Raw genomic sequence first — 11,913 nt, 5'->3', positions numbered from 1 at the left:
TCACACGGAGACGGACTCCTGCCCATCACCGCCATCCCCACAGTTGCTGAAGACACAATCACGTAAACCCGTGTGGCACAAGCGCCATCTCCTTCCTCCTGTCCTTCGCAAACCCTTTTCCTCCGACCTCTCGCCATCCGCTTGCGTGTATTTGCGTCTAGCTCGGATCCCTGAACTCCCGTGTGATCTGTTATACTTGCGGCTTTGGGAGACACGTGCTACTCGGGTGAATGAATCGCACATCCCCACCCCCGCCAACAGCCAATCACCGCGTGTCAGAGCCTGGCCACTTCCGTCTATTGCGGGCTGCGGCCCGGGCGGTGCTGCCCACGTGGGATTCTGTGGATTTGGGAGTAGGCGGTGGTGCGCCAGGGGCGGGCTCTTCCAGGCTCGTCACCAATCCGGGGGCCCGCCGGGGACGCGAGGGGCGGGGCTGACGTGCGGCGCCAAGGCTTAAACGTGATGGGCAGACGGACGTAGGGAGGACTCCAGAGGGGGAGTGGTGACTGACGGAGGCCATTGTCCAATAATAGGAGGGGTTGGGCTGACTGAACCAATAGGAAGTCCTAAGGCGGGTCCGGGACTGCAGCAAGTTTGATTGCGCGGAGACCGCAGCTGCTCTCTGTCAGTGGAGGTAGCGTCCGTAGAGGCGGCGGCGACGACTTGCGGCGGCTTGGAGGAGGTGAGTACCGGCAGCCCTGCGCACTTTCTTTTTCCTGCGGCGGGTCGGAGTGGGTGGGCGTACGCCGGCGCCGCTGTAGGGGACGCTTATGTAAGGGTCGTGCGTGCCAAGGCGGTGCGGGCTCCACCAGTGACGGCTGGAGGAGACATCAGCGCGCAGTGCGCGACGCGACTTGCACCGCGCCTCCCCTCCCCCTCCCGCGGGGGCTATAGGCCCGGGCCCCTCCCCCTGCCCACTCGCTCTGGGGACCCGCTCTCTCCCGCGTCCCCTGCCGGCGGCCCCTCGAGCATCCCTCCGGCTCGGGCGCAGCCGGGCCTTGTCTACCCCGCACCTCTGGCGGCCGCCAGCGGCTTTAGTCCCGCTCTCGGGCCCATTTTGCAGATGGAGAAACTGACGCACGGAGCCCCCAAATGCTTTGCGCTTGGTCCCTGAGGGTTCAAACCCAGGTGTGTCAAAATCGGGAGCCCAAGTTTCCCCCGCATCATACTGTAAGTTGCTCAGTTCTGAAGAAAGCCCTGACGTGTAAGGCGAGGATTTTCCGTGTTCCAGGCGCCTCCGTAGGATCCACCTAGTTACCCTGTGGGGTATTTTCGGTTCCACTTAGTTTCAGGTGATGAAGCTTGAGGTGCACAGAAGCAGTGATTTGCCCAGGGCTGTTTAATTAGGAGGAGGTGGGGCTTGGCTCAGCCCGTTATTTACACAGCTTTTAGCAGTTTACAAAGTGCACTAGGCTGGGGCAAGGGGGCAGCAGCAGGTGGTCGGGGAAGTGCCCTCCTGGTCGTGGACCTGCTATGCAGCTTCTTCTCAGCCGACTTGCTTTGTGTAGAGTGAGTTGTCTCACTTTTGGGGAGCTCCTTTCTCGTCTCACAAATGCTGGGGTTAGGCCAGGCCCCTAGGTCCCTGATAGCTTTGACATTCTTACAAATCTGAATGTTCATTTTGTGAGAAAGGAGGGCAGGGCTCATTATCCCCATTCTGAGATAACTGAGGCTCAAAGAGGTGCCCCTATTTGCCAGATCACAACTAGAGCCCCCAAATCTACCAAGAAGTTTTTGCCTTCTCGGTTGCTCCCTTACCCACTGCTCCAGCAGCCCTGGCTTCCCCATGTCACCCTTCCCCTGCCTGTGATGCAAATACTTGTGCTGGGGGTGGATGTGCTCAGCCTTTCTGATAACTCAGAGCTACAGCTTTTCTGCCTGCCTACTCTCCATCTTAACTCTCTGAACTCTTAATCGCCTTCTTTTGCACACCTACCGTGTTCAGATCCCTAGACTGGGCACTGAGAGAAGACTTGGGAGATTAATCCTTGTCCTAGAACTGCCAACAGACTGATTGGGGGAGACAGGAAGAAACAGACCTCAAGCAGCAAGTCAGCGTGTCTCAGATGTGTGTAGAGAGCCTGAGTGGATGTGGTACGGCCCCGAAGAGGACGAGGAGGACCAGGAAGTGGAGGTTCAGCAGGGGCCTGTAAATCAGGTCAAGCCACACAGTAAGGCCAGGGAGAGGAGAAATGGACTGTGTGTCCTCATCTTGCAGAATAGGAAACTGAGGCTCAGAGAGGTGAGGTTGCTTGTCCAAGGTCGTGCGGAGGCGGACCGCCCATCACCACCACCACCACCACCAGCACCAGCAGCCTCCATCCAAAGGAAAGCTGGATGGGGATGGATTGGGGAAGGCTTTGTGGAGGGGGTGAGTCTGAGCCCCTTTTGATTCCTCTGGAGCCTGCAGTGAAGAGGCAGTGATTGGATTTGAGGAGCCGAGGTTATATTGTGAAGGAGAGGTGAGTTTTAAGCAAGTAGAACTTGCAAGAGGAAAGCTGAGGAAGGTGAAAGGGGGGTGGGGGAAAATAGCGCTTCCCAGGTGAGTGTGACAAGCTGGCTTGGAGGCTGTGAAGACGCCTCTACAGGAGATGTAACAAGGCCAGGGCACTTTGTAAGGCCTGAGCTACAGGTTGCATCTGTTTGTGCTTTAGAAGCCACTTGTGAGCGAGCCTCCTGTTTCTTAGTGGCTGCCCTGCCCTGTGGGAAGGAGCTTTGTTCACTGTAGTTGCTCAATACCGATTTGCTGAATTGAATTAGGCTGTCATCCAAAGTTTCCGAAGTTTACCCCCAAGTCCCATCTGAGCCTTATCTCTCTCTGCTGAAGCCTGCTCCAGCTCGAGTGACCTTCTCTGCGCCAGTTCTCACCTCTGGGATCACCCGGGGAGGTTTGCCCTGGCGGCTGTGGCCTCGGTTGATCCGCCCTGCCTTCGATGTGCCAGTACAGGCCTCTTGCCCTTTCATTCTGCTCCTCGTTCCCTCCTTGTCTCACTCTCAGTACCCCAGTCCCCATGTGCCATGCATGGTGCCTGTCTTCCCCGCACGGCTCCCGGAGGCTCCGGGACCATGGCAGGGCTGGACCTCAGGTCCGGGTCTCATTCCAAGTTGCAATTCTCTGCGTTCCTCTTCCCTGTGTCATCACAGCTCCGAACACTGTGCCAGAACAAGTAGGTGCTTGACGATGTTTTGGATGACTTAGTCGAAAATGGCTCACATTGAAAGGAGGGAAGAGTGGCAGTTGGGGTGCCAGGAAAGGGCTCACGTTTGGGGACTGCAGGAATGATTTTGTCCTATGTCAGTGAGTCTGGGAGGACGGCCTGGGCAGGCCCAGACCTCTCTCTACTGCTCCTCGCATGAGCTGGATGCCTCACTCAGGTGAACATTTCCCTTGAGGACTAGTGTGGCCTTCTCTTTGGCTGCCTCCCAGTAGCATCTTACCTCTTCTGAACGGCTCCTGCTTCCCATGGCCAAAAAGCGTGCTCTTTGGGGGCTAGTTTGTCGTCTGGAGACGACCTTCACAGAAGTGGGGCATTTTGCCTGCTCACTCTGAAACCCCCTGGGCCTGGCCGACTGTCCCTTCACCTCTTTGTCTCAGCTGCCTCTAGTCCCAGCTGTGGGTACTTTGCCAAACTGCCAAAGGAGTAGGGTCTTACAGTGGGAGATGGGGAAATGATGCAAAGAATAAACCATTTCCTCTTAACTGTTGAATGAGAATGCGTGATCCCACCTATTGGGCTTTTTCTTCCATTTGACCCTACGGGCACCCTCTTCTACCTCAGTCCTCATTGGAGACTATTCATTGTTGTCCCAAACTTGGTTTTCAGTGTCCCTCTGCTCTCAATGTCCCTGGTGACCTTGTTCTCTGCAGGACTTGACTTCTTGTCCTGTCAAAATTCTTCAGGCTTGCCTACATTAAGCCTTGCCAAATCTATTCAGTTGGATGTGGCTTCTCTCTTTTACTAATATGATAAGGAATGATGTATTGTTATGCGTAATAAATGTCGACCTTTCTTGAGCTCTTACTGTGTTGTGGTAGCTCCTTACAGGTATTATCTGATTGTCAAAACAGCCCTACAACAAAGGGACTGTTAACTCCTTGCTGACAGGTGAGGAAATAACTCCCCCAGACAGCTGGGGAACAGTCCACCTGGGGTCTGCCTCAGGCTGTCAGGCTGAGTCCCTGGGTGGGCCCCTTTCATGTATTATCCTGTTTTTAACCTCTCAGCCCACAACAACTTGCTTTTTGACACTTTGGGAGCAGAGCCCATGCTTTCTGGCGTGGTGCCTTGTGCAAGGTATACGCCCAGTAAATATTTGATTGAATTGAATGCCCCAAACATTCATTTTCAGCCTTGACAGAATCTACCAAGGCATCTGGTGTCCTCAGAATATGGATTCAGTTCCTTGATGGCTGGCTGGCCTGTGTCTCTGTTTTGTTCTTTATTGACCAGTGGCTAGAGCTGAGTGACAGGTGTGGCCTTTCCGAAACAAAGCAGTCGGTAAACTCCCAAAAGTGGTCATGAACCACCAAATGTGGGCTCCCATGGGTTTCAACACGGGGTATACTCGTGTGTGTGTGAGAGATCTCTGCAGGAAAGGATCTGAGGAAATAGTTGGGGAAATAGACACAGCTCTCGGGTCACGTAGGACGGTTCTTAATTAGTGTCAAGTGCGTAGTGAGATAGGAACCAGACTTGGAGAGTCTGGAGGGGAGGGAGCTCCTGAAGGATTGGAGACAGCCCTGCAGAGGAAGTGGGCCTGGGGCTGGGTGGCAGTGGGCAGGAAGAGAAAGAGCTTCAGATACAACAATGAAAGTTTCTAGAACTTCATGTTCTTGTGTCGTGGGTGCCAGAAAAGGATTTTACTTAGAATGCTTCTTACTAAGCACATTGGCTAACGTCTGTGCCCTCTGTACCAGGCATGGTGCCAGTGTGTGTTAACTCATCGGGAACCCTACGAGATGGGTGTTGATATTATTCCCACTTTACAGGTTTTGGCGTGGCAGAGCAGCAGTGGGGGAGCCCAGGCAGTGGACAACCTGGGGTGCCGCCCCCCAACCCCCCCGCTTCCCTGAGATAGAAGCAAAGTAACAGTTGTTCTCTGGGTTCTAAATCTAGGCTTTCTGGGGAGTGCCTGGAGAAATGAGGATAACGCTGGTTTTTCTTTTTCTTCAGATAGCGCCTGCCTTCTGAGAACTGACAAGACGCCCAGGGTAAGTCCTGCGCCTGAATCCAGGTCGGTGGGATGCACGTGGGTCTTGTTCAGGAGCCACTGGAGGTGTTAGCCGTCCTGGCATGTCAGTCATCAAGCTCAGTCAATCAGAAAGGCCCAGCTTTGATGTTTGGGAAATACCGGCAGGCCCTGTCTGTTCCAGGTCTCCGTTAGTTTTCTCAGGGGAAGTCACATCTGGCTCTCTGCTTGCCCTGATTGACTGGTGGCCAGTCTCAGCAGGAAGCCCTACTTCTGGAAGGGTGTGGCTCGGAACACTGGTCATGGGGAGGGTGGCAGGCTCCTAGGAGCAGAGGAAACATCTCTAGGGCCGGGAAGCCTCTCAGAAGACCCTGGCGTCGGTGTGGAGAGCAGGTGCAGGCCGGGAGGGACTCGGAGAAGCCTGGGGCTCTGTCAGCTGGCTGTAGAAACACTTGATCCATGTTTCCAGACAGTGACGCTCAGTCTTTGGGAGTCACAGTGACAAAGGGGTGAAGGAGGAATTGTCCCTTCTTCCTCCCAGAGTGCGCAGGCAGCACTGCCCTGTGTAACCTACTGTTTGTCAGGTTTCCCCGGATGGCGCTGAGCTGGGAGCCTTCAGCCCAAATTCCACGGCCCTCTGGCCGGGTCCACCTGATGGTCCAGGCTTGTCTCCCGCAGCTGCTCCCCGTGACCATCCTAGCCAGGCACGCTCCTCTGTCTCCTATTCCCCCTGCGTTTCAGACACTGATAACGCTCTTTCCTTCATCCAAAGGCAGGCCAGCTGCCACCTCCATTTCACATCCAGGGGCCCTGGGCACTTTGTGGCTCCGGGACAGTTTTCCCCAGAGCTCATGTTCAGTGCTCAGAGCGTGGATTCCTCTGTAGCTCTCCACCCATTGTGTAGGGATTTTCCTCAGGTGACCCTCCATGACCCAGGAGTTCTCCTTCCTGAGATTTTCCCACAATCCTCCCTCGTCCTGTGTCTCGGGCCAGCAGTGCCCAGGCGCCACTCTACGATTGAGTCTGCTTAGCAGAGCTGGCAGAGTCAGGCAGGGGGCTATGGGTGGAAATGGCTCCAGACTTTGGACGGACTCCGCCCTCCACCAGGTGCCCACGGCCTTGCTCTCTCCTTACTCTTGTCCTCCTGTTCTTGGTTGATGGAGTTGAATGTTTCTGCTCTTACTTGCATCCCTGTGAGGCATGGTGGGGAGTTGAGTGAAGGCCCCCAAACCAGCTATCTTATGCAGCTGAGAAATTGGGGCCCAGAGAAGGCTGATTAGCAGAATTCAAGCTTCTGATCCCCTCCCCCACCCCCTTGTTAAGAGCGTCATCTTTTATAGCATGTCTTGCCCCAAATCCATAGGAAGGGAAAATGAGTCGCCAAGAAGGGCTGCCTTCTCCTAGCTCATCTAATGTGTTCCAGCTTGTTTGGCTCTTCCCTGAGTCCCTCTGAGCCCGAGGTTTGCTTCCTTACCATAACTGAGACTCCGTAGAAGGTTGATGCCCCCTTCCTTTGCTGTGTCGTTGGTGATCTTGGATGGAGGTGAATGTGGGCCCTTTTTATTCTTTTTGTAAGTATTATGCCAGAAGGCATAACCCAGGCCATCCCAGCATCCTCTCATTGGTGCTGTGCCTTACGTCCTTACCCTGATTTGCCTGTAGGCCAGAGGAGGTGGTAGGGACTGGGGTATCTGAGGCTGCTCTAAAAGTACATTTCTACCAGCTGCGTGTGGAATGGGGCTAATCTCCGCATGTGGCAGCTCCTTTCCTGATGATATCCATCTCTGTCTGAGACCTCTGGGAAAATTCCGTGATCTGAATGCTGAGTCATGCTTAGTCTCTTAGGAGACATATGTCACCTTTCCTACGTCTCACTGATCAGCCCAAGGTCTGGGAAAGGCTGCAGTTACTGTGGAGTGATGTCATGCTGCCAACCTCTTATATTTGCCCATCACTGTATGCTTCTCCAAGTGCTTGTACTAACGAATGTGCTGTTTATCAATGTGAAATTTGGTGATATTCAATCATAAATAACACATGTATTATTTATTCTAGAAAACATTCCTCTTGTATGATGAGGAAACTGAGGTTTAGAGTGACTTGGTGAGTTTCAGGTGACGGGTGAGTGGCATGTCTGGGCCAGATTTTTGATGCCACACACTATCCCAACCCTGGGTTTTTGTGTGATGCAAAGATTATTCAGAAGTTACTTTGGAAAAAAATTGATTTTCAACTTGTTAAAGTTACTGATTCAAAAATCTAGTTCTTTAACGGCTAGTCTTTCAAGTTTAGCTTTTAAGTGTAGCCTATAAATCTTTCTGTTCTATTTATAATTCTAGAAAACTTTAATAATCACTTTGAAGGAGACTTTTGATTAATAATGTTTGATCTCATTTGCAAACTTAACTCATTTGAAAAATTTAAATTGAATTTACAAATTGCATTCAACTTCCTTTAATTACTTTAATACTTCCAATTGCCTGATTAACAAATAGTCCTAATAAATAATTCCTGTAAATCTAATAAATTAAGCTCTCTTAAATTTTCTTAAACATTCTTATACTGCTTTATGTTTTATTATTTAAAACAACTCTATTGAGGTATTTTTGACATAATAAATTGCACATATTTAAACAATGTATAATTTTTGACATGGATACACTTGTGAAACCATTACCACAATTAAGATAGAACACATCCATCACCTCCAAAAGTGTCCCTGTGCCCCTTTGTAATCCCCCCCACCCCTGTCTGCTTCCCCCATCCCCAAGTAACCACTGAACTGCTTTCTGTTACTTTAGATTAGTTTGCATTTTCTGGAATTTTACACATATGGGATTAGAGTGTGTATCCTTTTTTGTCATGCTGCTTTCACTCAGCATCTAGTTTCAGATTTGTTGCATGTCTCAATAGTCCCTCCTTTTTATTGCTGAGCAGCATTCCATTCTGTGTATATCCCATAATTTGTTTATCCATTCATTCACCTGTTGTTGGTCATTTCAGTTTCCAGTTTTTGGCGATTGTAAATAAAGCTGCTATGGATGTTTGTGTACGAGTCTTTATATGGACATATATTCCTTGTCTCTTGGGCAGTGTGTAGGAGTGCAGTGGCTGAATCATATGGTAGGTGTGTGTTTAACTTAAACTGCCCAACCGTCTTCCAGAGCGGCTGTACCATTTTGCGTTTCCACCAGCATTAGCATTGTATGAGGGTTCCAGCCCCTCCGTATATCTTCTCCAACCCTGGGGACAGTCAGTCTTTTAATTTCCCTAGTGTTGATGTTGCGCTTTTTACATGTTTATTTTTCATCTGCCAATACTGATTTTAAAATTCCTACTTAAAATCACAAGTCTAAACCACTTACTTACATATTTTAATTGGAATCTTGAGACTGACTTATTATCTGAACAGATCAAATTGCCTTGAATATTAAAGTACATAAAGTAACAGATACCGGTACACATAGTTTTCTTAACATGAAATTATAAATGCTATAATTTTTATTTTCTTAGGCATGTTTATTCTTAATGCTATATCTTCCTGGAATTAAAGAAGCTTACCTAATAAAGAAATAATGACATGCTCTCAAATTACAGTACATTACCTTCCTAAGCAACTTTTGGAGATTTTCTCAACTGGATAACATTTCTTTATAATTCAAGAGCTTCCTGGCCAGGATGACACTAGATCGTGGCCTTTGAATCCAGCTGCTAGCCCAAGCCTGACTCACTGCCATTTTGCCCCCAATGGGATGGTCACACAGCTCAGGTGCCCCAGACTGAAGCATCACATTGCCTAATGAGGCACTTCTCCACCCAGATTGCTATACCAGGAGACTGGATTCAATTCATCTATTTAAGGCCTTATTTCTTATGCATTATGGCCACAAAATAGGTGGAATGTATTTATTTATTTTCCCCCCCTTTCTTCCTCCTCCCCCCATCCTCCAATTCAAGCCGCTGTCTCTCAGTCTAGTTGTGTAAGACACAGCTCCCTGGCCCATGCTGGTATGATCTTTAAATCAGCTATTTAAAAATATGTCTAAAGAACTAAAGGAAAGTATGAGAACGGTGCCTCATCAAATAGAGATAATCAATAAGTAAATCAAAAATAAATTCTGGAGTTGAAAAGTACAATAACTGAAATGAAAAAGTCACTAGAGGGGCTCAAAATCAGAGTTGAACAGGCAGAGGGAAGAATCAGCAAACTTGATATGTCAATTGTGACTATCCAGTGTGAGAAACAAAGAAAACAGAACAAAGGAAAAGAGCCTCAGACACCTGTGTCACACACAATGACAGTCCTACCGTGTTTCCCGAAAATAAGACCTAGTCAGATAATCAACTCTAATGTGTCTTTTGGAGCAAACATTAATATAAGACCCAGTCTCCTGTAATATAATATTAGACCAGGTTTTATATTAATTTTTGCTCCAAAAGACACATTAGAGCTGATTATCTGGCTAGGTCTTATTTTGGGGAAAACATGGTAGAAGGAGAGGACAGAAAGGAGCAGAACAAATATTTGAAGAAATAATGGCCAAAAATGTCCCAGGATTGATGAAAAAACAGTAATTTATGTACCCAAGTAGCTCAGTGAACTCCAAGTAAGATAAAGCGATCCACACCTGGGCATATCCTAATCAAACAAAATCTTGAAGCCGCAAGAAATAAGCAACTCATACGTACAAGGGATCTTTGATAAGATTGAGAGCTCATTTCTCCTTGGGAACTATGGAGGCCAGAAGGCTGGGGGATGAACATCACAGATGCCATAGGAAACCTTCAACTGTGTTTGACCTTTGAGTCCTTAGATGCCTCTGATTTCTTCCAACTTCAGAGTTAACATGTCACTTTTGTCCCCAAATAACAATTACTCAAACTTCTTTCACACTTGACCTGTAGGAAGTGTGTGGCTTTACCAAGTTCCTCTCCCCAAGTATTTCTAGAAATAGCTAAGAAACACTTGTTATGTGTTCTACCAAGGCTGGAACATAGTATGGGCTCAAAAAAGTATTTGTTAGATGAATAAACTCGACCTGGGTTGCTTATTTCTTTGGCCAGCTGTGTATCCATACTCTTCTGCTTGTCACCTAGTTCTCCCTCATACCATTTTGCCTTAAACATGCAAACAGACCTGTCTCATAACTTCTGGAAATACAGCTTTTAAAAATATTACCAGACATTTCACAAAATTTTACTGAATGTTTGGCAATAGCAGAATGAAGTTACAATACAAGGGGGAAAAACATTTTGCTCCCAAAGGTGAATTCAACCTTTACCTCAAGAAAAATAGGGCAACTGCCATAACCTGATAATGGCAGCCTCTCCCTTGCCCATTAGCTATCAAGGTTTCAACAAATATTGACGTCTAATCTCTAACCACAGAGCCAACTGCTGATGTTCTATTGGTAATATTCCTACGGGTATGTTGACGTAAGAACGTCCAAACCTATAGAAAAATTTTATGAGGGTCTATTTATTTGACACAAACAGAGGATACACTTGGAAGTGAGATCTCAACAGACTGAGAAAAATGCTTCCTAAAATGACAGTTTGCAGCTTCTTTTATGCATTTGGAATTAAGGAAGGAAGATTACATGAAAGTGGGAGAAAGCAAGATGGGGATTGGATTACAGGATAGTTTACAAGATGATGTGCTCCCTTGAGGGTGGTTATGCCTCCAAGGGGTCTGGAAAAGAGAATTATCCTGCATTTCAAAGGTGTGTTAACCTAGATGCATGAGAAGATGGACAGGGCTGGCTTAAGGCAACAATAAACCTTCTACTAAAGAAGTTACAGACCTGGAGCGTGACTACCCACCATGACCTGCCCAATTGGGAATTTATGACCAAATCACCCTGTGAGTTTACTTTCCATCGGTTTTGTTAAAGAACCCCTTTTTCGTCCATGTGTGTATAGTACTTTATAGTTTTACCACTTCGTGGGACAGTTCTTATTGGCACAGGCCAAGCTCATGGTTTCGGTGTTGATGGATGCCAGACCAGAGGTTCTAATGGGTTTGGTGACTCACCCGGCTCCAGCAGTAAGAGGCAGAGCCAGTCTTTGCACACAACCATCCTGTTTTCTGGCCTCGGGTGCTTCCTGTTCCACAGGATATTAGAATGTGATATGGCGGTGTCACTATGCAGAGGGCTGAAAAGCCCAACCTGAAACTGTCTTTCCTACTTAAGTAAATCTCTTGATGGGTATTTTGCAGCCTCTCTCACTAGAGCCATTTATTGTCGCTTGGGCTTGTGGTCCTCCCCCTGCCAGGTTGCCCAAGGCCATTTCAGCAAGCCCTGAAGATTTTCCTCAACCTTTCCGGCTTTTGACTATTCCATTCCAGCTGGTTGCAAAAGCAGCCCTTTTGTGTTTTTGTTTCCCTGGCCATCTTTCCATTCCTTTTTACCTGTGATTGTCTTGAAAGGCAATTTCACCATTTGGTAGAATAAATTCCCCATGATCTAATTCTGAGTTTTCTCAACTGACTGAATGGTGTAAGAAGGGCAAAAGTTATTACTGTGCAGTATTCCAAGAAATTGTTCTCTTCTCAAGCATTTACTGAGCACCAGTGGCAGGCACAGCTCTTTACTGGACGCTGTAAGGCTACACGAGGTTTCACCACGTGGCTCTTGCCTTTGGATGCTTATCCTGTGGTTGGAGAGAGAAAGAGTGCGTGTACTGGGGCAAAATACATGCTCAAGTAGTGACTAGTTAATA

General features: G+C 48.3%; 1 protein-coding gene across 9 annotated transcripts in view; it reads left to right on the top strand.

Annotated features, from left to right (window-relative positions):
• Positions 1-486: 486 nt before the first annotated feature.
• PC (pyruvate carboxylase) overlaps positions 487-11,913 on the top strand; it is a 91,971-nt gene continuing 80,544 nt past the window's right edge. For 5 of the 9 annotated variants that reach the window (XM_074336747.1, XM_074336746.1, XM_074336749.1 and 2 more), the window contains exons 1-2: positions 569-682; positions 5,175-5,212. The gene's annotated coding sequence lies outside the window, so the exon portion shown is untranslated. Of the gene's footprint in view, positions 683-1,063; positions 1,171-1,486; positions 1,510-5,174; positions 5,213-7,245; positions 7,294-11,913 lie in introns of those variants that run through there. The other 4 variants (XM_074336751.1, XM_019737671.2, XM_019737667.2 and 1 more) reach the window with 4 other exon arrangements.

Source organism: Rhinolophus sinicus, linkage group LG06 (genome assembly GCF_036562045.2).
Source record: "Rhinolophus sinicus isolate RSC01 linkage group LG06, ASM3656204v1, whole genome shotgun sequence".
Taxonomy (NCBI): Eukaryota; Metazoa; Chordata; class Mammalia; order Chiroptera; family Rhinolophidae; genus Rhinolophus; species Rhinolophus sinicus.
This window is presented reverse-complemented; position numbering and strand designations above follow the sequence as displayed.